General features: G+C 41.1%; 1 pseudogene; it reads right to left on the minus strand.

Moving 5' to 3' along the window:
* Nucleotides 1–20,469, minus strand: part of LOC139340614 (uncharacterized) — a 48,221-nt pseudogene extending 27,752 nt beyond the window's left edge.
* Nucleotides 20,470–24,784: the final 4,315 nt, after the last annotated feature.

Consider the following 24,784-nt stretch of genomic DNA (forward strand, 5'->3'; position numbering starts at 1 on the left):
TGAGCGGTACCAAAATACAGCATTAAATGTATCTCATTGATGGCGCATTAATAGCTTCTGACCATGCACCATAGATGAGTGATAATCCACATACTCAGACACATAAAGGGATCTATCTACCCTGAATTCACCAGTACCTGAAGGTCAAGACCTTTAGGGGATTTAATAAATACTCAATATTAATACTGGATTCACTACAGTACCTGCACTTTATCAAACTCCTACATCAAGCTTTTTCCTCCTTTTCACAAAATATAACTTCTTACTAAGGTTATATTACTGGTTCCAAGCAACTTAATGCTTTAAACTTAAATTTCCAAAATGTCCAATATTTTTCAAAACTATAAGCTGTTTGATCAATGCTGACAAGTACGAACTTTGCTTTTCTTTGTCAAAAGTCAGAATTTCTTTGTATCCAGACAAATGTGCTTGTTTTTAGTCTGGCTGCACTACTACTAGGATCACTAAGTGTTCTTTGACACCAGATATTTTAATCTTAGGAGGCGAAATTTTCCTCTTCTCTTGGCAGATAGTTTTGCTTATTTTTGTGGTAGTTTAACTGCTTTTTTTTTCAGGCATAATCAAAGAGAACAAAGCGGCCCCTTTGGCTGTTTATTTATTTGGTTCAATCATTAACCTGATGCTGTCTAATTGTGGTGAAATGATGGAGATGAAAACACAATATCTGTCATTTGTCGTTAGTTCCTAAGCGTTCTTTATTGTTGAGGATGAGTCACCTGTACAAGCTCAGCTTTGCATGTCCTATACTGTACCTATAATACATTAAACACAGTTGTTGTCCTTGTCCTGGTGGTTGATATTTCCACTCACACTCCTCCTCCAGCCTTTTCTTCCTGGCAACAGTAGTCATGTGGTGTTATCCTACACAGACACAGGAGAAACATTTTAAGTATGCTAGAAAAAAAATAGCAATACATAGTAGATAAAATGCAAAATGTCTAAAATACCAGGATGTCCTACTGCATCCAATCACATTTTACAGTGTGCAAGACAGCATGCCTTTCTGCCTGTTCTGACCCACAATCTTCTGTGCATCACCCTACTTTTTCTTTTTAGTTACAGACTATGAGAGGGTCAAAGAGGGTCAAAGTTCAGGGTGCAATGTTATGACCAAGTAGTTTGTCTCAATTAAATGCATACTGCATTCAACAGTGCATGCTTTGTAGGGTCAGCTTCAGTAAGTACTAAAAAGAAAAGAAAAAGTGTGCAATTTGGAATGCAGCCATAGTGTTTCTCCAGTCTGGATATGAGGCTGCAGAGTACAGACCTATACCCCTGCATGGTGTGCATGGTGATCACTTATGTTATGCAACAGTCAGGCTTACTTTATGTTTCAATGCATTATGCCATGTATGTTTGAGGCTGACTCGTGAAATTGTTTCATCATTGCTGTGGATGTCTGACTCCTCAGAAAATTGCCAATTAATCAAATTACTGTTCCACAAGTGACACACGATGACTATGGGGCCCTGAGGGTCTGGAGCCCCATGGCAGTTGCCCTCTTTGCCCATTTGGTAATTAAGCCCTAAAAGTAGCCTCTCATGGTGATCACTTAATGGTTAGTTATCTGTTTTGCAAAAGACAGACTGAAATCAACCGGACTGAATACTCATGTGTTAAAGAAACGCATACTGATGCTTTTTGAGACACTCTAACCTCAGAGACGTTGGTTTATCTGGTTCAGTTGTTCTTTTGTAGAACTCTAACGGACCTAATGATAAAGAAGATATGCTCCTCTGTTTGTGTCAGCGTGTCACTCTGCACACGTGTGATCCGATAGTGGTCGATGATGTGACCACATTCACACAGGGGAGGTCTCTGAGTTCTTCTGTAGCTGCTGGCTAAGCTCCCCTTAGGAAATGGCATTAGTTCAGGGAAAAGTTTGGACGTCTTGTGAAACCCCGGGTGATCCCATCTGGGACTGACCCCTGACCTCTTGTCTGAGAGGACGAAGGAGGCAGCGGGGTTGTGTTGAGAGGGATAAGAGAGTGAGAAGGACACCAAGATGATTGAATTTTGTTTTTAGGTTCAAGGAGGGGGTTTGAGGATTTAGCGAGAAATCAAAAACCCCTCCTCTCCCTTCTCTTCTTCCCTCCATCGTCCACAAGACCTTGCAGCTGTCCCTTTTCCCTCTAATTTTTCTCTGTCAGATTTCAGCCTATAATTAGCAGAAAGACCTCAGTGACTCTCTGCACACATGTGAGTGTGTGCCTGAGCAGCCCAGAACTAATGGTCTAAATCCACCCCCATACACACACCCCTCCACCTCGCCAAGCCTCCAGATTGCAAGAGTGACAGGTTCACATGTAGAGACTTCAAGCCGAGCTTCGTTCTCACTGGCTGTGCAGCCTTAAAGGGCGACCCCACAGAGGTCTCCTCCACAGTGCCAAGGGGCATCTTTAAGCCCCCAGAGAGTCCTTCCCCTTGCCCGGCATTCCTGTCATGGCATGGAGCCCCCACCTGCTACCCGCGTCGTGTTTAAAGACCGGTTTTATAGAACCGGCTAAGATTCAGGGTCTGTGAAGTTACAAAGGGAAAGTAGAGGCTGCCGAGTGTGCACCGGCCATGCCTTCACTGGGAACGGGGTAGCAGGAAACGCTGAGAACTTTTCCATGACATCCTGCCTGAGCCCAACCACGTCGAGTCGAGCTTATATAATCAAAGAGCAAGGTCGTTTTGTTACAGGTCTGCGGGTTTGTCCATGATGTGTTGAGGTACTCATCCTGCTGGTGTGACTGGGCAGTCCCTAGGCCTTCCCAGAAATCCATCAACGTCACTGTGATTTAGCCACCTGTTACTCTTTTGCCTCCTTGAACCAGAGAACACATCAAGACAAAAAAAACCAAACACAATTCAGCCAGCTTAATTGATTATGATCAGTGGTCACTGTCAGCTACCTCCAAGTTCTTTTTCATCTAACAAATTGAATTCTGTTTTCCTTATGAAGTCTTTTTGAGGATGTGAATCCAAGTGTTTAAATCTACTATTCAAGTAAAAGCAGCGATACCACAATGTAAAAATATTAAGTGAAAGTCCTGCGCTCAACAAATTCTACAAGAGTGAAAATATTAACAGCAGAACATGCTTAAAGTATCAAAAATAAAAGTTCATTTTTTTGCAACATGGTTCCTTTTACTGCATTATAATAAGGAAGCCCCAAAGTATAAAAGACGACTTTTAAAATCTTTTATGATTCTTTTTTTTAAATTTATTTTATAGAGCAAATTTACTTCTTTACTTTCCACCTCAATACCACAAAAAAACGAAGCAGCAAAAGTGAAAAAAAAAAAAGAAAAACAAAAAGCTTTTGTTGTATTGTAATATTATGCTGTTGGGGAGTTTATCTATGACCATGCATTGGATTTTTTAAGGTCATTATTATTTGTATGTATAAAGAATCTTTTTCTGAAATGTAATGGAGCGGTAAAAAGTGGCATGGAATATAAATACTGAATTTAAGTGCAAGTGACTGAAAACAATACTGAATTAAATATTGTCATCACAACTAAAAACAAGTGCTTTGAGCAGGGACATGTTTCAAATAAAAGTATTAACTGCTCCTCAGAAATCCTCCCTTGCCAATAAACACATACAATGAGGGTGCAGTATATTTTTAATGGAAGTGGAAGAAGGTCAGCGCAATAGCGCAACAGCCTGAAATCCAAGCATAACTATTTCCAGTGTAATACCAAAGCGTAAGTCAGCGTGCAAAATGAGACAAATGCCGCCCCACATTTCGGACGTGGCAATATTTCTGAGGAAACACGATACTCATCCTAGAGTAAACCGTGTCGTTAAAGGTATTACAAAGTCATTCTTTTCCCCCTTTTTCTCACACTTCATTTGGGCATTACTCTAGTTTACCAAGGCTTTCTGTGGTTATGGTGGATTTGTGTGGTTTATCAAGTTTTCCTGGCTTTTCTCCCTTAAACCCACAACACTAAATCACACATTTGTCTAAACAGATGTGGTTTTTGCCCACCATGACGTACACCATGTACAGAGCACCTTTTGAGTTTTTTTGATCAATTCTACTGTGACACTGTTCACCAGAACCCATGGGAAGCGCACAACTGTCCTCATATTTTAAACCAAAGCTATTATTCATTCAGGGGCTCTGAAATGCTGCTGGCTTTGGGTCTCGAGAGCATTAATTTCTTCCTCCTTGCTTTGATTCACTCAGCTTTGACTCATGTCCATGTTTTAATGAGAGCAGAGGCATCTGACGTTAGCAGAGCAGAGCTGTAAACAGATAAACGCTGTCGACCTGATGAGGCACGGAAACCCTAATGTGGGAATGAGCTGAGATTCAAATGAGGTTAGCAAGACAAGTGGAGGGACAAAATAATAAAAAAGTTGCTGCAGCTTGATTGACAAGTTCATGTGGGGAGATCTTTACCATAGCAACATAACTTTGGTTGCTAGGAATAACATAAGCAGATGGATGGAGTGTCTGATTTTCCGCACTGACCGACAGTAAGAGACGACATCTGCTAGTGTGTGTGTTTGTGTGCGTCAGTACATGCGCGCTCACATCTGAGCTCGTGTATATGTGAGTATCTGTCTATATGAGCGTGTGTATGTGTGGGGATCTTGATTCTCCATGCCCAGAGTTTTGGCACCGGGAAAACGTATTAGATTCAGGGGACAAATAATTAACTGACATCAGCTGGTGAGGTCCGGCAAAAGGTTGCCACTACAAATATAGCCACTTTTCTTCCCAATAAATCGTTGTCGGTGTAGGCAGAGGCCTCCAGATTGACACAAAACACTGCCTGGCATTCACTGCAGCCCTGATTAATGTGACAGAGAGGTCTTTCAAGTGTGGGCTGAAATAGAACATCAAATGGTTCAGACAACAGCAAAACAACATCGTCTCGACCAGCCGGCCTGCCTGATATAACAGGAGAATCTGTCTGGTGTCCTGCCACACTGGAGGACACAAGGTCTCCCACAATGCCGTGCTTTTTACTTAATGCTTGGCTTCACAAATCTGAAATTTTCAGTTTAGCAGTGACCGATATTGCCTTTTTATTAAATCACTGGTACTGGCTGGTCAAACTGACATTCCTGTCTGTTCTGGATCAGCCAAAGGATTTTCTCTTTATGGGCATTTTATTCAATTGCCCAGTAACATTTGGGGAATGTGAACTCGCTGTTTAAAGATATTTCTGCATCCAAGAGTTACTGTGCCGAGCTGGCACACACAGAATTTCATTAATCTGGTTTTAGTTGAGTGTTTTAGTGTCCCCTGGTATTTTTATACTTTTTCACACTTTCATTATTTTTGACCTAATAAAAGCATGTTAAACATATGCTCTAAAAATGTCAAACTGTCTGAAACTTGACTTAAAGAGCAATCTTTCAATAATAATAATCATTAATCCAGTGAGAATTCTCACTGCACTGAAAAAAAAAACTTTCTTTGTCCAGAGCTGAAAAACCTCAAAACAGTGCAGTCTGATGTCTTTTTTTTTTCTTTCATAAAAACAGGAATAAAATCTTTACCAGACTTGCGCTGGCGTATTCCATCTAATATCAAGTGACAATTCTTTAGTTGTGGAGGATTTGATTAAGTGTTATGACTGTTTTACGATATTATGACTTCCAAAAAAATCAAATTATATCAAAATTAAAATCCTTTGGTCTCTTATAAGAGACTGTCACTTGGGTTTACACTCATGCACACTGAGTAAACTTAGTGGACAGTCAGTTGTCTTGCAATGTTTCTGCGACTTGTCTACATGCAGGTCTGTGGTTCAGTAAATTTGGGTGCGTACACAAGAAGATTATCAGCCATAAAAGTTAGTGCACGCTCATAGTAAGAGTGCTGCTAGAGTGGGCTGCTACAGCAGTGTGACCTACTGTAATACACGTGTGAAGACTGTCAGTAAACACCTCAGTGTATTAGGGTGTTGAGAGACAGTACTGAGGTGGTCTGGGCACACAGTTATCAGTCAGTAACAGGGTGATATGTGGGAACCTGCTCAGGCACCCATGTCAGTATCTTCAGCAGCAGAGTCACAGCAAGCTGGGAAAACACAAGCAACCCTGTTTTCCAATCGGGTGTATTGGTGCTGAACTGTTTAGCATATCTGCATTCTGGTGTCATAAAATTAGCACCTTTCTTTAAAGACGGGCGGCGATGTTTGGAGAGGAGCCTGCCAACATGATGGGGGATATTTTGGCAACTGCCAGGGCCACGGTTGATGACGGAGCTGATATTTCTGCTTTTATTGACCTGTCAGTCCTTATCAGAGACTTTCTCTGTAAACAGCCATGCAAGCATGGCAGGATCGAGTCTCTGAGGAGACGAGCAGGCCTGCAGTGGTGACAGTATCTAAGTATAGTTCTGGAAAGAGCCATTCCACCTCTGAAAAGATAAAACAAACTGTTGTCGTAATAATATTTTCAATGCTGTAACTGTGAGCTAAATCAGCCAGTAATTTAGATCACAGTTGGAGTTAGCCAACTATTGGCTACTTTGCCTGGCTAAAAATACAGGACTACTGGAATCACTACTGAATTACTCTTAGCAAGGCTTTTGCAATTCTGTCAACGTGAGCCCTTTTCTGTTCCGCTTCAGAAATTCATCCATCATTCAGGCAGCGTCTCGCCAGAGTCAGCATTGTTTTTTCTTCAAACTGAAAAAATACACATGTTCTTACTCATAAAAGAATCTCCATTGCAATTTACGAAGTACAATTTCTACTCACACGTCCAAATGCTGACAGACACACACACACACACACACACACACACACACACACACACACACACACACACACACACACACACAGGCTCACCACGGACACACTTTGCACACACAGAGACAAGTTCACAAATGGGTTATGCTCTGTAAACAAGGTACAAATCCTGACAACTTTGAACACAAAGTTGAGCTCAATTTAAGCCTCCAAAGTAAACTATCATTCCTGGGCCAGCACTTGGCCTTCACAAAGGCCCTCTGTAGTTATCACCTAAAGTGTGAACGGACTGCTGTCTCTGCTTTTTTATAAACAATGTGCACAGCCAAGAAAAACATTATAATTCCATTTATTTACTTTGAAAAAGATGTAATCTCTGGCGCTGGATATCTCTCGGTGTATCTTTGGCCAAAACAGAGTGAACTTTGGTGCTGCACATTTTTACACACCTCCGCCCACAACCCACACCTCTCTGATTCCTCAGCACTTTTATTTGACTTTCACATTCCTGTGTTGTGGCTCGCTGAGATTCAAGAGTTGGGGGGCAGTGGTGGGAGCCTAAAGGTTAGAGAAGCGGGCTTGTGACCGAAAGGCCAGCAGTTCAAATGTCAGCGGAACAGTGAACGATGGGAAAATGAATGAACCCGCTTCAGAGAGTAACAGAGTGTGGTGGTGCTTGGAAGACCTCCGATGTGAATGTGTATAATTATGTCAACGTGAAGAAGTGTAGGTGCTCCAATGGGTAACGTCACACATGAAATGAATCTGAAACATCGCAAAATACTGCACCAACACATCCCCAAACTCATGTTAACCAAGCCTGCCGGGTTTCCTTTGATATCAATAGAAAACAAAGAGACACCAAAAGATCTAAAGAAGGTTGTCAAGGCTCACTCACTGCTGTTTAGAAGACAGATTAGACTTTATATTAAAACTTTGCTACATCATCCAAGTGGCCTCAAAAGTCTTAGAGTTCTTCGCAGTCTGACAATATAATTGGAAAGATAAGGTACATGAAGAACAGTCCCAACAGGTCATATCCTAAAGTTGTGTGAAACCTCAACAGATCTGAACAATGCACCTCAAAAAGCATCAAATAAGTCTCCATTAGCGCTCAAAAGCTCCTTTTGAACATGACAAAGCATTTGTTTGACAATCATATCCGTGTATGTCACAAGCTCACACACACCATCCTGCTAATTTACACTGCACACCATATGTTGGCGCACACACTGGTGGACTGTGGGTTACAGTGCGTTGTCCTGGTGAGAGAATGATGTGTGTGTTGAGGGATCTTCATGTGATGTGACGATATCTGGAACATGAGGCGGCTGCCCACCCGCATGCCGCTGCTCAGTCTCCATCCTGCTTTTAGATTTCCACTGGCCTTTAATGTGAAAAGCTCACCCGGCTGTAATTTGCGCTCTGGTAAAACCGAGAAGCGACTTAGTGACGGGAAAGGTTGCAGTGACCCTGTGAGCGGCCCCGACTGTACAGTATTAAAATGCAACCGACCGGGAATGTAGTAACATAAACTTTATTGCAACCGCAAGTGTTTCCATCCAGCAATACGTCAAGTCAGCGCAGTTAATCTTTCATTATCCTCCATGTTGCTTCATGGAAAAGTATAATAGAAATATACAAAGATAACAGATTTATTGTTTTATTGCTGACATAACATTAAAAAGGAAAAGACGACTGCTGAACTTAAAATTTTGATGTTTGTGTAAATGTGTGTCTGAATCACATTTTCAAAGTATTTAAAGTCAAATTAAATTTCTAATGATTAAGCGCATATGTAATGGTGCTGGGCAGTAGTCAACTACATGTGATTAAGTACTAGTTGAACTACCAGGAAGCTACTGCTAAATGTAGTTAAACTACATTCATGATTGAAGAGTAATGCAAGTAGTGAAAATCCTTTCTCTTTTTTCTTTTTTTTTTTTTTGCATGTTTACTGAAACTACAAATATTTTTAGGCCATAAAAGGAAAGGAATGATTTTTTGTATTTTTATTTTACCATGGCTTCTCTACTGTAATTGAACCCCCTTTGACCAGCCCTGCCCCCTCTTTCTTTCATCCTGACTGCGGTGAAGGCAGCCACCACCACCAAACACTTGACCTTTGTGTAGTGCATGTGCAAAAAGGCCACCGCTGCTCAGCGCTCACACAGCAACACTGTCATCATGGATAAACCTCTTGAATCTCAGCCTAAGGAAAAATCACCATCACCACCAGCTCTTCGTGATTTAATTCAACGCATTCATGGATATTGTCAAATTGTTTTTTGGGATTTTTTTTTTTTTTTTTTTGGCTAAGTAGTTTGAACTACATTTTCTAAGCTTTAGTTAAACAAAATAATTTCCCCAATGGTAGCTTTGCTGTAGTTCAGCTTCTCCCACATTGAAGAAACTGGTAGCTTGCAGAGCTCTCAAAGTAGCTTCCCCAACACTGGCTCTTGGTATATTGTATATATGCCCTGTACCTTGTGGTCTATCTATATCTCCATCTGGCTGAACAGGTGCAACCTTGCATGCAGCCAAAGCGCTCTGGAAATGTATCCCCATAAATCAATTTAGATATAATTACAGACAACACTATTCATCAGTCAGCATGGGCTCATATCATGTCTTCTGAAATGATTAGCATAGCAAGCTATTTTCACCGATGGAGTGATCAAATCATGAACTACTTCAGCCTTCTTCTCTTTCATCTGGGTTCAAACATTTGCGTACATTGAGCCAACTTTTCATTCACATTTAAAAATATTGTTAGGTAGGATACTATGTGTTAATACATATAGCTCTACTGTACACAGTATAGCTTGAGCAATGTACTGAGCTATGTAAAATACTGATACCAGCAGGATTAGAAATTAGAGCCACTAATGCTAAAATAAATGCTGCAAAATTCTTTGTGGATAAAACTGTCCAACAATTGGTTCATGTGATCAAATATTTGCCTTGATAGAGGATCCTGTCTAATCTGAAAAGAAAAAGTGCAAGATGCTGCCAAGTGTAATACAAAAATAATTCTTACACGTAATAATTGAATTTCTGTCCTCACTGTGAAATGTGGAGCTGATTTACAATCAGCCTGCTTTTTCATTGTATGTTAACAATATCAAACATGTTTTGTGTGAAAACTGACCCTGCCATTAATGATCCAACCACATCTTTGCTGAGCCCTTGTGGCACAGTCTCCACTCATAACTGCTTCAAAACTCTTTGTGACTATATTCCACAATGTTAATGGGATTGTTTAGGTGCAAAACACTTGTCTGCTATGCTTTACCTCATGTATTGCTTGATATGGCCTATGATACAAGAATGCTGTACCTGGAACAGGCAGAATCCTTTGACACAGATTTACAAAGGTTGCAAACTCAATTCTTGGTATGTCACAGTCATTGAATTGAATATACAATAGTTGGTCCTGAAATACTATAATAGAACTTAAAATAGGTCAAATGTACTGATGACATAAAGCAGCTGGTAAAATGAACAAATTGATTAAATATGTACTGACTGCTGATTCGGCCAAGCTGAGAAACCAACTTCACAGCCACTGTTGTTGCGTAAGAGCTGCAGACCTCCAGAGGGGGTGTTAACCCTAACCCCAAATGTAATTTGCTACAATGCAACAAACAGCCAATTAAAACTATTATTTCATGATGAGCAGTTGCTAAGGCTTAGTCATATAGCACTTTTCAAGTAAAGGTGCTTCAAAATAAAAGCATTTAACACAAAGTACAAAACAGGCAGGATAGTAACAATTACAAGAGTAACAAAATCATTTACAAAATGGAAATAATATACTGCAAAAGAGACGAAAATGCCATACTATACATATACAAAGCAAGAACAGAAGTGTTCTCTAATGTCAAAAGATTCCTAAAATAAATGATCACTCAATCGAACATTACTTGTTTACACCAGCAGGAACAGAAAAAACAGCATTCCAATATAGCCAACCCCATTGGGATTCCATCCAAAAAACAAAGATGGACCACGAGCTCTTTAGCAGACACTCGTACAACCACTCCAGCTCCACAGTGGTGATGTACTGAGCTTGTGTGACATCTGGAATCAGGGAGAGTGCTGATTAATTAGAAGGCAGCTAATTGGTGTTCGTCTGAAATAAACGTAACGACCTGGTGACACACAGTATGAGCGGTGTAAACGATCAGGCACATGGCACCATGACAGAGGGGGAGGGAGGGGGTAGTTCGAGAGAGAGGAATAGTGTATAATATTACATTATATGCACAGATGACTAGTTTAACACCGCCAACAGGCACACAATCCACTAGAGATGGATGAGATCTGTCCTGAAATGTCAGGGGGTCTTGTTGTAGATTGATTTTAGGCTGAGCTGAACATGGAGCATTGGCTGAGCTCGCTTCCATGCTATTCATATCACTGTGCTTCTTCCCTGTAAACACAAGCAGGTTCCTGCTGGGAATCAGCTGTTTGTATGGTAAACCAGTTGGGGGTATGGGGTATAGTTGGGGTATGAATTTATTGTCTCAGTATTTTTAAAAATGACACAACAGTCTTGATCAAACACTTCAGTCCTACTGTATGTTAATGTTTTCCTGAGAAGGATATCTTGTGGTCACATGTGGTTAACATAGGATGTGACTTTGACGTGGGAAACTGATGTTTGCATCCCATCTCCAACCAACTGTTAATATTGGCTTCTTTTAACCATGACCACAACCAAAACCAGACTCTACGAGCCACTTTATTGTCTTTCAGCATTGTTTTGTTGCCCTTGTAACTCTTTTTATAGCCTGCAGCTCCACTGTTTTGTTTAACTCCCACTGCTCAATCAATATCAATTCCTGCTCCAGCAGGACACTGTCAGTTACTTGGTGCTGGGCAAGTATTGTACAGTGTGTTCATCTGAGGTTTTCAGTTTTAAACACAGTTAGTGACTAGCTGGTAAACAAAGTGGAGCATTTAGCAGGTAAAGAGTCAGATATTTCTCACCAAAACAGAGCTAAAATAAGAGTGGATATTGGACTTGTGTCTGAAAGGTGGTTACATGATTGCTGATGTTTCTGTGTCTGCAGGATGTGAAAAAGCTGGTTTACTAACACATGTCAACTTTAGAAGGTGATAGCATGTCAGTATTGTGTTTAAGTGGACAAAAATATCAATTCTAAAAGAGGTGAGAGAAGAAAACAATGATATGAATAATTTTTTGGAATGGTTTTGAAAGCCACTGGCAAACAATGTTGTCTTGATGATGAAGTAAAGACAAAACAACCTGTTTTGTGGAGTGTGGTGGAGGTGTTTTACGGCAAGTATTGTGTTTCTTTCAAAAATTAACTGGGAACTGAATTAACGAGACAGGATGGAAATCTCTAAAAAGTGCTGTCAGCGCAGACTGATACAAACGTGCTCTAACGGCGTGAAACCTTGCTTGGCCCAATGATGGAAAAGTAATTCTGGGGTCTCTCTCTCTCTCTCTCTCTCTCTCTCTCTCTCTCTCTCTCTCTCTCTCTCTCTCTCTCTCTCCCTGGTACTGTAACTCTATATCCACAGCTCTGCCATTGCTGAGGTGATTAAAGCAGATCTGAGCCAACCGAGTGAAATGCAGTCTGCAGGAATGTTCCACTTGACCATCCAGAGCATACCAAGTGAGAACGAGAGGTGGTGTTTGGGAGGAGGTTTGAGTTTCACTAGACCTTCTAATGTTGTAGCAGTCAACCAAACATTTAAACTAATAAAAAATTAGATCGACAGTGGTTCAGCCAAGATAGTCAGTTGATGTGTGAAATGTCGTAATATTTATGGAATATGACTGTCATTAAAGCGTGAATATAAAATTAACTTTAAAGCATGAGCATTCAATATCTTAAAATTAGCTTTATTTGTTTTATTTGATTTTATTTAGACTTCAGCAAAGTGGGGGCCAGCCCCACAAATGCAAAAGTATGTCACTTACTTACTGTATTGACTGGGTGAAAGAATGATGAAGTTGCACTGTTGGTCAGTTGAGTGTTTGAGTTTCCCCATTAGCCATGAATGTCAGGTAAATATCATAACTCCAGATTCTATGAGTATAGACTTCAGTAGTGATCCTTTCTCATGCTTGTGCAGTACTGGAGGCTTTTAGACTACATCCACCTGCTATGTGGACCCCACCTGAGTGTCACCTTGTGCTTACGTTGCACTGAGACTGAACAAGAAACAGCTTTTTCTGCAGCTAGTTAAAGGAACCATTGGGTCCACAGCTTAGAGGGCTGCAACTATACTTAATATATGGTACATGTAATGTTCTATTTCAGGTTACGCCCTTTAAGAGCTAGTGGGATAAGGGCGGGATATGGTCCATGCCCCATTGGGTCTGTCCAGTACCCACAAGCACAAGCACTTCATGAGAAATCAATAGCCAGATACCTCACCTGTGTGTCACAGTACTATTTCACAGAACATCGTAGGTGCACAGATGGTACAGACAGTACTGTAGGCCTACCTGATATTCATGAAAGTGAGGGTGGTTCTGCACTGTAACAGTCCAGCAGAGAGCAGAGTAGGAGAGAAAACAGTTCTCCATGCACCAAAAGGCACAAGGGGGAACGCACTCAAAGCACTCCAAATAACAATCACTGACAAATTACTCAGTGCAGAGGGAGTCATACAAAACTGAAATAAAATGCAATAAAATTAGCAAATTCTCTTAAGACCTTGATGAATTTTGTAAAAGGTTGTGACAATGCAACTTATGAACAACCTGGAAAAGAAGGATTACCTGCACCTATTACAATTTGGGTTCAGACAAAACTGCCACCTAATCACACATAGACAAAGGGAACTTGGTGAGTACAGTCCACCTAGACAATGTGTCATCATCACCTTTGATGGAGCTAAAATATAGAAACACTTAATGATTTTCTCACACCTCAGTTATTGTGTTAGGTCATGGTTGCAGCCAAGTTCATCATTGGCTAAACCTCTAGAGATCTATTGGTGTCACGTGATAAATTTGACTCCACCTCTTGCATGTGAGCATACGTTAGTGCAGGAGTAAACTCAGGTCTAACAGAGCCATTTGATTATCAGTTTGTCCATGACACCAATTTTAGTAAGTAAATAAAATGTAACCTACCAAAGCTGGATGCACTCTATGTTGCATGAGAACAAAACTGAAAGATATCTGTACTTTTAAACAAATGCAGACATATATATGACAGCTGATCATCTAGATGTCCTTTTAAACTCCTGGTGCAGTTGTTACCATGGTACGCTCCAACCACAATCGCCATTTAAATCCATTTTTTTTTGCATCCCTGCAACGTGAAGAGAGGTTCCAAACTGCAGACAGTAATAACATTAGCAATATAATGTAATGTCACCAGGCCTCTGCCATTGCTATTCCTAATGCCTAATATGGTGCAGTCGCAACACTGCATTAAAGAAGTGCCTCTGAACAGATATGACTTACTGTCTGTCATTATTGTGAACAATAACTGAGCACCTGCTTCTGTGACACACACACCAACACACTCACCTTCATCCCGGGGTCACTGTCACATTCTTTAGACAGAGACAGATTGCCTGTCGCACAGGTGTTCATCCCACCCCCCACACGCCTCCCGGCTCACACACACACACACACACACACACACACACACACACACACACACACACACACACACACACACACACACACACACATGCACACGTAACTCTCTGTTTGACCTCCTCCTTCCTTCCTCCTCTTGCCAACATTTATTATTGCAGTGCAGGAGAAACATAAAGTATCCGGTAAAACTAAAGTAATATTCATGAAAGGTGATGTAATAGTTTTCTAGTTGACTTCATCACAGAACAGTAGCTGTGGTCAGCTTAGAGTTATGCACTTTATTATAGACTCCAACAATCTGGCTGAAAAAAAAAAAAAAAAAATCTAAACATCCACAAAAGCTCCTCAAAGAGCTCCCAGCATCTCTTCTCTCCATCTGTGTGCTCATTATGCTCCAACCAGTAACAAGTTTACCAAAACACAGTTAAACACACAGGTTCTGTGCCACGCTATCACCCTCAGTGAAACTCAATGATATTTGATACTGTAATATTTAACGCTTGAATGATTTTGTGCGGGGTATCCTGCAGAACTTCATATTACAAAAAATACAAATAAGGTTTTTGCTGAAATATTTTTTACTATTCTTCTTTTATAGTGCAGGTGTTTTTATTAACTTTTCATTACCTTTAATGCAATGATAAGAAACATTTCATATACTCATATGCTTTCAAAAGGAACATCCCAACTGTCTTACAACTTTCACTCAACCAAACACCACTCTGCTCTTGTCCCACCCACCTGAACAGCTAATTAGCAAAGACGACATCTCCGACTAAGACATCATGCTCGAGGCACCCCTCGCTGTGGAGAATCAAGGTGTTAAAACGCGGAACTGATTTATTAAGTTCTAATTGTTGGTGTGGATGTCTCTCCGTCAGACAGGGGCTGAGGTTACTGACAGACTCCGCTGAGTGCTAACTTTTGTCAGCTGGCAGATTCATGGCAGACTCAACCCTCCTGCTGGGGAAAGAATATTTTTGAAAAGTCGGAAAGTTGTTGCCACCACTCGAAAATTGCCCCTTGTGTCCTAGTGGGGGTACTGTTTGTTTTTTTCACCCCCGGCAGGCAGATGATTAATGAGCAGGGGGGACGAGAGAGGAGGGAGAGGGGTAGCATGAACAGGGAGAAATAGGAGAAAGGAGAAGGACAGACAGAGGAAGAGCAGGAGGTTGTGAGTCTAAAATATCCTGGTGTGGGGAGTCGGCAAGGGAAGCAGCGGGGGTCGCCGTGGCCGCTTGCAGACCATTCACAGACGAGCACACATAGCGCATGACTTACTGTGGATAGCAGGAGATTGTGGAGGCTCAAAAAGTGAGGCTTGTCTGGCCGTGCTATTTGTGGAGCAGAAATTCAGCTACGGACACATACTGTCATCCCATGATGGATCAGTGGAAGAGGAGCAGATCAGATAGGGAGGAGGGGGGAACGGGGCATCTTATTGCAATACAGGTTTGGAGGAAAACAAACCTCAGCCGCCAAGCCATGTGCCCGTCTGTCAAGCCCTGGACAACCCCAAACTGCTGCCGTGGTCTGATCATAGCTGCAGTTTGTTTTCCTGCTCTGCACCATAGATGCAAGGCTTCCTCTGTTTATGTGGATCCATATGGATTGTCATTAACAGCTTGTTCATTGGACAGAGTTATAGTTAAATGTCATGACTCCAGACCTGTAAAAAAAAAAAGTGCCAATAAACCTTTTTTTATTGGTAGCACTTTTTTATTAATGAAACAAACACATACATGTAGGGCAAAAGGGGTCACTCTGATTGCAGGCCCACAGAATATCATCATGCAACGATGCAGAACATCTGAACTATTTGCTCACTTTTTTGTTTTACAGCATATTCATTTTATAGTTCCGTGCCCTTATTTTGTGTAGGAAGCTGTGTTCACAAGTTCAGGTAAATCAACTGTGCATGACCTGTTCAAGTCAGCTGGTTGGTGAAGAAAATGTTATCGATAGCAAATTAAAAGCCTTATATTTTTCTCAGGATTGGTGAAAACGGAGCTAAAAGGAGAAGAAATGTTTCACTTTCATTCATCAGGTTGTTTTAAAAGACTTAAAAGAATACAAATGTTGCTCTGACTACGATATTTTCTAGATATTGGTATCAGTGTTTGAATCTAGAAAACAAGGCTTATTCTACAAATTACTTGTTGAAATGTATTTTTTTCCCCAGTGTGCTTGATCTGTCTGACTTCTGTTAAATATAGTGACGCTCTTGTCCTCCTCCTCTCCCCCCACCTTCCTTGTCTTGCCATCAGTACTTGGACAGCTTGACTGGGTTTGGAATAGCACCAGTGGCCCCCGGGGCAAAAGTCTGCAGATTCTGTCACAGCCCCCCCTGAGCTGTGCCCTCTGTGATTTATATATCTGCTCTGAATTTACAGCTTGTGAAATACTGTCCGTTAACAGCAGGACGAGAGGGACTGGAGAACTAGGGTGGTGGGAGCAGGAGGAACAATGGGCCTGTCCACTGAGACGCAGATTAGTGCATGTGTGTGTGTGTGTGTGTGTGTGTGTGTGTGTGTGTGTGTGTGTGTGTGTGTGTGTGTGTGTGTGTGTGTGTGTGTGAATATTTATTTATGTATGCACTTCCAAGAAATATTTTAGGTTGTACATGAGTACAAGTATATGAATTACATACCATGTACACCATGCATGTAAGTGTGTGTGTGTGTGTGTGTGTGTGTGTGTGTGTGTGTGTGTGTGTGTGTGTGTGTGTGTGTGTGTGTGTGTGTGTAAGCACAGGGAGGTCTATGTTAAAGTATGTGTACATTTTTGTAATATTTTTGTCTGAGGCTTTACATTAGTGCTTTCATTTGTAGATTCATGTGAATGACATGTCTCTGGTGTAAGTGTATATCTGTGTGTGTGTGTGTGTGTGTGTGTGTGTGTGTGTGTGTGTGTGTGTGTGTGTGTGTGTGTGTGTGTGTGTGTGTGTGTGTAAATTCCAAAGTCGGAGCACCCGACCTCGAGGAGAGCTTATAAATTCCCAAGATAAGGAGAGGGGAAGTGTCACATAGCTTGGTGTCATTGTTTTAAGATGTGAGGAAATACCTCCCAGCTTGATTTCCTTTTGAAATACAGAAACACTGATAATAGTGATAAGTTCCTCATGCTGCAAAAACTTTTATTGATTGTGTAGAAAAGGTGGCAATGGTGACAAATCAGATTTCTTTCATTAGTTAATTCACTCTCAAAGTATTAAATTCAAGTTTTGAAGACGATGCTTGTGATACTGAGAACAACTTAAAATAAAGTAAAGAAAAGTAAAATCAATCATTTTTGGCCTGTAGCCTTCATCTGGGACATCGTGCAAACCAGCTGAAGCTTTCCAGTCTTCTTACTTACATTTCACAGACAAAAGAAAAAGAACACTTCTCCAGAGACGATTCTTGGAGAACTGATGTGTCTGTTACCAAAGTCAGTGAGTTGGTGACAGGCTCTTAAGTAATTTATCAATAGCTACTTTTGTGGGTGACAAAGTAGTTAACAGTGGATTTAGCAGAGCTTGCGCTCTGAATACAGTTGCTGCTAGAAATTAGGTTATTAATTAAGGTTATTAGGTTATTAATATTAAGATATGTTGATATAATAACTATTATTGAATGCATGTTTCACACAGTCATTGTTAATATAAAAATGCTGACTGTAGTGAACTGTTGAGACACTCAATTGTTTGTGACGCACTCCAAGAAGTATTTACACCCTGCATCTGCTGCATTACTCATTAGTAATGCAAAACTGAATCCAAAAGGGACTGGTAGAGGACTGAGTGCATTTTGGGCTTTTGTCTTTCTGCCATCCTGAGGTATTTACCTTCTAGCTCTGTATTACTGGTGTGTTTAGATGTAGGCTTGAAGTCTTTTACTCATTTCTCACCTTACAGAGTGGGATGTTTGGCCTCATGTCTGCCCATGACCCCTGTCAAGGATATTTATCACTAGATAATGCTCCTCTGAACATGGCCACTCTTAAGATATATGAGATGGAACTCATGCACAGTATTGGTGTAGATAATTGTGCTTTTGTTGTGTTGTGTTGATGATGATCTTATGATCCAAAAGATGAGTGACTGCAGTAGAAAATGAAAAATTAAATGTAAAATACTGATTGATTCTCTTTGGTATTATACAATCTCTCGTTTTAGCAGCTCAAATAGTAGTTTTCTCTCTTTATAATCCTGTCAAGTGCCACACAGGGTAAGACAAGAAAAAATAAAAGAAACCCTTCCTGTACTATCTGTGTTGGGATTCTGCCAGTATTGGCACAGGCTGAAACAAATTCTACACATAGATTTTTTCTTGCTAGTCCTTTCTCAGTTGGTCTACAAGAAAACAAGGTGACAAAGAGGAGCATGTATGGCTGGCTATCTAGTCGAAATAACGTAAGGCATAAAGGCATAAAGTCCTGTCACCATCAAGCATATCTCAAGAAACTGGGATCCCAAGGTCTTCAAAGACTGCATAAATGTTGCAGTGACTTTTTTAAGCCACTGAGGAGATTTACTAACAGTGATTCAGCATTTGACATTGATATTTCAGTAATTTAGCCATTTCTGTAGAAGCATAACTTAAATAATAGATTAAAAAAAGAAATAAAATGTATATTTGTATATATTGCATATTTTGATTCTTGCAATATCACAAAGATCAAAGAGAAAATGGGTGTGATGCTTTGACATGATGACAGGGAGAAACTCTGCAGTCTCTGATCCCAGCCAGGACTTTATAGAGTGAAACCAAAAAATTCAGATTCAGAATCAGCTTTGTTGGCCAACATGCAAGGAATTTGCAAGATTAAACATAACAGCTACTGTGAGAACAAGAATTACAAGACTGAACAAGTAAAGGTGAAGAACAGAGTGTCCTGTAAATTGCAAATAATACAAATAGTGAATAGGTTTGTTATGTACACTATATGCATGTATACATTCTTAAATACAGAATATACAGCATGCAGGTCAGATATATTGACAATGCATGTACAGTGCATGATAATACATACAGTACAGGCCAAAAGTTTGGACACACCTTGTCATTCAATGCATTTTCTTGAAATGAGGTGAAATAACTGAAAACATGTTTTATTTTCTAGTTTCTTCAAAATAGCCACCCTTTGCTCTGATTACTGCTTTGCACACTCTTGGCACTCTCTCGATGAGCTTCAAGAGGTAGTCACCTGAAATGGTTTTCCAACAGTCTTGAAGGAGTTCCCAGAGGCGTTTAGGACTTGTTGGCACCTTTGCCTTCACTCTGCAGTCCAGCTCACCCCAAACCATCTCGAGTGGGTTCAGGTCCGGTGACTGTGGAGGCCAGGTCATCTGCCGCAGCACTCCATCACTCTCCTTCTTGGTCAAATAGCCCTTACACAGCCTGGAGGTGTGTTTGGGGTCATTGTCCTTTTGAAAAATAAATGATCGTCCAACTAAACTCAGACCGGATGGGATGGCATGTCGCTGCAGGATGCTGTGATAGCCATGCTGGTTCAGTGTGCCTTCAATTTTGAATAGATCCTCAACAGTGTGACCAGCAAACACCCCCACACCATCACACCTCCTCCTCCATGCTTCACAGTGGGAACCAGGCATGTGGAATCCATCCGTTCACCTTTTCTGCGTCTCACAAAGACACGGCGGTTGGAACCAAAGATCTCAAATTTGGACTCATCAGACCAAAGCACAGATTTCCACTGGTCTAATATCCATTTCTTGTGTTTCTTGGCCCAAACAAATCTCTTCTGCTTGTTGCCTCTCCTTAGCAGTGGTCTCCTAGCAGCTATTTGACCATGAAGGCCTGATTCGCGCAGTCTCCTCTTAACAGTTGTTCTAGAGATGGGTCTGCTGCTAGAACTCTGTGTGGCATTCATCTGGTCTCTGATCTGAGCTGCTGTTAACTGGCGATTTCTGAGGCTGGTGACTCAGATGAACTTATCCTCAGAAGCAGAGGTGACTCTTGGTCTTCCTTTCCTGGGTCGGTCCTCATGTGTGCCAGTTTCGTTGTAGCGCTTGATGGTTTTTGCGACTCCACTTGGGGACACATCTAAAGTTTATGCAATTTTCCGGACTGACTGACCTTCATTTCTTAAAGTAATGATGGCCACTCGTTTTTCTTTAGTTAGCTGATTGGTTCTTGCCATAATTTTAACAGTTGTCCAATAGGGCTGTCGGCTGTGTATTAACCTGACTTCTGCACAACACAACTGATGGTCCCAACCCCATTGATAAAGCAAGAAATTCCACTAATTAACCCTGATAAGGCACACCTGTGAAGTGAAAACCATTTCAGGTGACTACCTCTTGAAGCTCATCGAGAGAATGCCAAGAGTGTGCAAAGCAGTAATCAGAGCAAAGGGTGGCTATTTTCTGAAGAAACTAGAATATAAAACATGTTTTTAGTTATTTCACCTTTTTTTGTTAAGTACATAACTCCACATGTGTTCCTTCATAGTTTTGATGCCTTCAGTGAGAATCTACAATGTAAATAGTCATGAAAATAAAGAAAACGCATTGAATGAGAAGGTGTGTCCAAACTTTTGGCCTATACTGTACATGTTAAAATGGTGCATTTAAACATTAAAAATATCATCAAATTCCATCTATAAAGAAAGTAAGTGTAAGTGATGTTTGGTGTTAGAGAGTTGTTGACACTGTCTGGCTGATTTAAGTGTTAGAAAGTGTTCTTGTGTCTTGGTTTTGGCATACCTTTGTAACGCCTAGCACAAAGGAGAAGTTGGCACAGGTTGTGTTCAGGGTGTTTGGTGTGATTGGTCTGCAGTGCTGCTTCCTGTATGCTTCCTGACTTGACTGAAATCCTGATGTCCACTGTAGTCTAGTCCTGTCCTGTTTGGTGGGTGATCCAAACCAGACAGTGATGGATGAACAGAGAACAGGCTGGCTTATTGTAGTGTAGAACTGGATCATCAGTGCCTGAGACAGGTTGAACTTCCTGACCTGCACAGGAACTACATCTTCTGCTGGGCCTTTTTGATGATGGAGTCTAAGATGGACACCTACTTTAGGTCCTGGGTAATTGTGGATCCCAGAAACCTCAAGGTTTCCACAGCAGCACAATGTTGCTGAATATGGTGTTGGGGGGTAGTGCTGCTGGACTCCTGAAGTCATTTCTCAGTTATTTCCCAAATGTGGTCTCCTAAAATAACCTCCCCTCCCCCTCATGATCTGCCTGGGTCCCTCCTGTAAAACTGCCTCTCTACATAACTGCACTGCCACACAGCCCTGCCAGTACTGATGACACTCTCCTATTAAAAGAGATGTTCAACACATAATCTCCTCATTAATTGGTTGTCAGGCAAGATATTTTGTCATTTCATTCCCTGGTCAACTAAGACATTGCTTCACATGTAATCTCTAAATCAGTCTGTTCATCAGTGGAGGTTTCTATGTAAATGGTTGGTGGGGGATGGGTGGATCAGAGAGATTAGGGGCCACTGAAAAGGAAACCTTTCTCATCACAGGATAATTCATTTCAGAGAGTCATAATGGACTGGCATGTGCAGAGTAATGTCCACAGCAATGGACTCCCAAGACAGCAATGTTACATCCTCTCTGTTCATGCCCATTAAAACAAGAGTGAAGCGGTGATATAAGTTCCCTACCTACAACAGAACAAATTTTCCATCTTCAATACTATTTTTTATACTTTTGACTAGTTTGTCTGCACACACTGTTGACCAAACCCTGTCTCATAAACGTTCTCTGCATCTGCTCACACTGTGATTCTCTGACACTAACAGAATGTTAAATTCGGTGACGTATCCTCACAAACACTTGTCCATTCCCACAGTGTATCTCTGTAGGGCCAGTTCAGTTTTTGGAATGGAAAAAAATGGTGATATTTAGCAGAACCAGGCTTCATGCTCATATATGTAAAAGCAACATCAACATCGATAACCATCGCTAATCATGATCTAACTAAACTGACTTAAACCACATAAATCTTTGAATGGATCCCAAACAAATCTTTTTCTATTATAGTCAGGAAACTAAAATCTCTCCTTATAGTGTTTATTTGCCAGTGTTTCAATTGTACTATAATCTTTCTGGATTCACACTGCTTTAAATCTTTGATCTGCCAAAGATCCACATCTGATTTAAGGTTGGATGGGATATGAGAGAGATCTCTAATGGTCGGACTTCACTAATCTATGAGTGTTCCAGCTGTAACTTAACTTGTCTATACACCTAACAGTCAAAGTGATTTAATTTTAAATTAAGTTCAAGAACTCTCACAGGTTATAAAATATGTGTTTAATAGTCCAATATCTCAAATTAAGTGTGAGGGAAGTCTTTTCACGAAGCAAGCAAAACAAGACAAACCTCAACGAAAAGTCTTAAGTATACAAGACAATAAAATGGTTTTAAGTGGTTTTATGAAAGGAGTAATTATCATTTGACCATGTTGTCCCAACAAAGCAACACACAGCAGCAAGATGTGTTTATGGGGGTTGTAGCATGCTGCATGTTGGTGGGGGTTGTAGCATGCTGCATGTTGGTGTGAGTCGGAAATCGATCCTTTGTGGTGAAAGTAAGAGGTAAACAAACAAACAAACAATTTTGCCGAATGTCATCATCTCCCCGCTGGGGGTTTGTCGGCGGAGGTCAAAGGGGTAGGAGGGAAAACAGGAGTGGAAACGTCATAAATCAGAAGGATTTTAGAATCTGATGACAAACCTAATTCCTGTCTGAAAAGAGCCGAGCCGCCCCCCCCCCCCCGACTGTCATCGAAGCTGGCCTATAAACATCGCAGCTGTCACCCAAGCTTGCCTGGACTGCGAAGGACATGCCTTCGTGCCTCTCACATGCTCGTTCTGTGGGCCAATTCTGGACTGGAGGGGCCGGCGAATTCCACTTTGCATTTTGTCACATTCGACCACAGTGGGGGCTAGACGAGGACCCTGCTGTAACACCCACCCCCCCACCCCCGACCACCATCACCACCTCCACCTCCATCCACCATCCCTTGTCTTGTCTGACCATCTGTTGAAGGGCATTTACTCATGCAAAATCACTCTATCCTTCTATCACTCCTAAAACTGGCACTGAAGCCTTAAAAAGGGAAATTTGAAGGAAGTGGGAGAGGTGGGTACGAAGCACAGGGTGGTGATGGGTGAGAGAAGGGAGTCAAGGGTCGGCACACTGTGCTAAATGTTGTCACTGCGAAAGGTGAGTAGAGGAGCTTTAGAGGCCATTTTCCACTCAACAAACGCTCCGCCCCCCCCCCCCCCCCCCCCCAGCACACACACAGGCAGTGGTAATGAGATAGCTCCCAGCGTGCCTGCTCTGTAACCTATACAACTAAAGCTGGCAACTCACTCACTAGAGATAAAAAAAAGGAGAAAGAAATATAAAATTACACTAGGACAACCAGGCATCTGAGGAGCATGTCTCACTGTTCCAAAACTGTTGCATTAGCTTTAAGCAAGAGCAAGATGAGACCCTGTACTGCTTTAAAGCACGGGGACCTGCAGGATGTTTTGGCACATTTGAAGTCTTTGTGAAGTCCTGCTGATATGTATTCAATTGAAAACAATTATGAATTTTCCCTGATTTTCACTCAGATATTTGCCACAAGTACCAATAGTTTGGCTAAGACCTAATGTAGCATTCTGGGCACAGACAGAGCAATGGCCATACTTTTATAATGCACACAGTAAAAATTTACAATTTCTATGCAGCACATTAGCAGCTGCTGACTTATATTTTTGGTACTTTGATATAAAACAGTGCTTTGATAATCTGAATGTCTATTCCTATGTTTTTTCTATAGATATAAAGTGCATGTGCACACACTGAAAGCCAAAGCTGAAAGTCATTTATACCATGCAGTGTTGGGGAAGCTCCCTTGTGATACTCTTGATTCAAGTTAAGCTACAGCAACAGTGCCCTTTCACTGTCAGTCACATGCTATGCTACAAGCTGCTCAAAACACATTAAAGCTATTTTATATCATTAACATAATAAACAAATCCACTCTATAACTGAAACTGGATTAATTTGAAATTATAATTCATTATACCACCAGAAATAATCTGGCTAATTGGTTAAATTGCTTTCAAACGTCATTAAATTATGTAAATGGCATATCAATGAAGTGGCCTTTTTGAGTATTGTGACTTTTTTTTTTTTTTTGGTTTTAGTGCACCTGTACTTGCATTTTTTATAGAATGAAACAGTTCAAGACTGACACCAGACCAGCTCTTCAAACCAGCTGCATTCTTATGGGGCAGTCCAACTGCCCACAGCCTGGTCCTTGAATCTCTCCTGAACCAGAAAATGGGGAAATGCAGATGCAGATTCTGTCCTTTTTTTTCTCTGTTCCAGGGAAACAATATATCACGTCTGTAAAGGCTGTTAGGCTATGGCCCAAAAACGACCTCCAAACCAAACAATGACCTTATCCAAATAGAGAGTTTAACAGTAAAAGGAGTTGTG

This window comes from Chaetodon trifascialis, chromosome 12 (assembly GCF_039877785.1).
Source record: "Chaetodon trifascialis isolate fChaTrf1 chromosome 12, fChaTrf1.hap1, whole genome shotgun sequence".
In the NCBI taxonomy this organism is placed as follows: domain Eukaryota; kingdom Metazoa; phylum Chordata; class Actinopteri; order Chaetodontiformes; family Chaetodontidae; genus Chaetodon; species Chaetodon trifascialis.